Raw genomic sequence first — 2,482 nt, 5'->3', positions numbered from 1 at the left:
AAATCCTATCACAATAAAATTCTAGAATGTCAACAAAGTATTTCTAGAAATTAATCAAAATTAATTCTAAAATTAAAAGGATTATCAAAGTGACATTCCAAATCAATTATCAAAATTAAATCTAAAATTAACAATCAAGACTATTATTCTAAAACATTCAACTAAACCATTCAAAGTATTCAACTAAGCAATATTCACAAATTGATTAACAATCTAATCCTAAATTTATCTAAGTTAATCCTAATATTCTAACAATTACCAAAACAAAAAAGACTCCACAAATAAAAAGCAAAATGGGCCCTGGACCATTGGAATCGGTCCAAACACAGGGGGTGCGGACTTAGGGGGAATATGGTAATAATCAACAACAGCAAATTTGGGCAAAAAGCCCAAAGCATATGCAACAAGGTCCCAAGTCTCAGGTTTACCAGGAATCATACCTTGATTTCGTGAGAACAACACTGGGAAGCTCCTCTACCAAACGGCAACGGCACCGACTTGTGCGAGCATCACCAAAACCTCTCCAAATTTGACGCGATCGATGGTGAATCGACGGATAATTCAACTTAACATCCGCAAGACTTCGAACGACTCATGTCCGATTCAAAGTACCAATGAAGTCGAAGCCGAAAATCGAATTCAAAACCTGTTTCCGCCTACGAAACGGAAGAACAGCTGAATGAAGGAAGAGCTTCCTGATAATTCCGATGTGGTGGCTAGGGTGACGTGTTTGTGGTTATTCAACCGTCGCGCTCTTCCGTGGCCGCTCACTCTTAGATCTACGACGTCAATGATGAGGAGCTCGCGATGAATGACGATTATTAATGAAGCATCCGTCGGGTTACCGATGAGTTCGGGACGATGACGAATCAGAGAGTGAAGGTATCGAGCTATCTTTGAAGCTAGTTGTTCTCTTTCGATTCCCTTCTGGTTGTGCGATGATGTGGATTCGAGTTTGTACGATGCCGGTATCGATCCTTCGTCCTCTTCCCCGCTTCTTTATGAACTCGTGCTTGTTGGATTCGTGCTTGCAGGTTGTGGTTTGTTGATGATGGATGATGGAGAAGGTTCTGTTATGTGGAAGGATCTGGTTGAAGAATTGGTGATCGAAGCATGGTGAAGGTGGTTCGGTGAACGGAGAATACGGTTACGGTTACGGATTCACAATGGTTGAAGGTTTGGCCAATGGAGATTACGGTTATGGAGGTTGAAGGAATTGAAGAGAGAAAGTTTGTTACGGTGATGGCCGGTTGGAAGAATAAGAAGGATTGAGATTGAAGAAACTATGGGAGGGAAGAAGAGGAAGAATCCGGAAAAAATATTTGAGAGCGGGAAGAAGAATTTATAGAGTGATGTTTAATTTTTCTGTTGCCGTTTACTTCATAATTCAATGCTAGCTTATTGCCGTTTTCACTTCAATCTCCTGTTGCGGTTTCAATTTAGCCGCTTAGCTCTCTGTCATGGCTTATGCATTTTCACTTGCAAGTTGTTTTGCAGCTGCTGTTTGGCTCACATTTGGAAGCATGGTTTGGATTTTCTGCAGCTTTTGGACCGCACTTTTCTAGCTGATATTTGCACGGTGCTTTAGAAATTTGTTAGCTTGTTGCTTCATGTGTAGCTCGTATTGTACATGGCTTAACAACTTTCATTTCCTTGTACTGTACTGTAGCTTGTATTGTAGTTTGCTGGAAAAATGTAGTTCCTTTCCTTATTATTATTCTTTATTACTTAATGGCTAATGAAATAAAAAATGGTTATGGATTATATTGTAGTATGGACAATGCTGGGAAAAAAATGATTATGGATGATGCACATTGAATTTGACTTAAAATGTGGACTTAATTTTGATTAGAAACAAATGGATTTAAAATATGGACATTAGGTTTGTAAATGAAAATTGGATATTTGGTTTTTCATGGATGTAAAAATGGATCTTGGATGCAATGGATTATTATGATTTCTATATGCAAAATGGATTAACAAATGTCAAAATGGGCTTTAACAAAAACATGGGATGGGCTAAACAAAGATGAATGACCGGGTTCAATGCAACCACGATTAAATCTCCAAAACCAATTCAACCCTTCAGTAATCAACTCGGATCATCCAACTCAACTTGAATTTCCAATGTTAATTCGAAAACAGAATGAAATGATTTCTAAAACCAGATTTATTTTCAAAGATCAAATCTAACTTCAAAATCGATTCAAACTTCAAACGTTAATTTGAAATTGAAATCAACACGAAGTTATAATTAATCAGATCCATTATTAACATGATGTCAAGAGGATGCCTGCTTGTGGCGAACCATGCTTATTCAATGAAATGAATGAATGAGGATGATATGCAAATATTTGGGATTAGTGACCTATAAGATCAATGTGAAGGGTGAGGCGAATTTCAGGGTATGACAATTACAAGTCATGAGTTTTTTTCTAAGCTTACAAATTTACATATTGGACATTGGGACCATATTAAAATC

General features: G+C 37.5%; 1 long non-coding RNA gene across 1 annotated transcript; it reads left to right on the top strand.

The window, feature by feature from the left end:
• Positions 1-258: 258 nt before the first annotated feature.
• Positions 259-1,764, top strand: LOC127086897 (uncharacterized). Its single transcript, XR_007789661.1, has 2 exons — positions 259-882; positions 1,035-1,764. It is a non-coding gene; the product is annotated as an uncharacterized LOC127086897 (long non-coding RNA).
• The last annotated feature ends 718 nt before the right edge of the window (positions 1,765-2,482 follow it).

Source organism: Lathyrus oleraceus, chromosome 5, assembly GCF_024323335.1.
Source record: "Lathyrus oleraceus cultivar Zhongwan6 chromosome 5, CAAS_Psat_ZW6_1.0, whole genome shotgun sequence".
NCBI lineage: Eukaryota > Viridiplantae > Streptophyta > Magnoliopsida > Fabales > Fabaceae > Lathyrus > Lathyrus oleraceus.
This window is presented reverse-complemented; position numbering and strand designations above follow the sequence as displayed.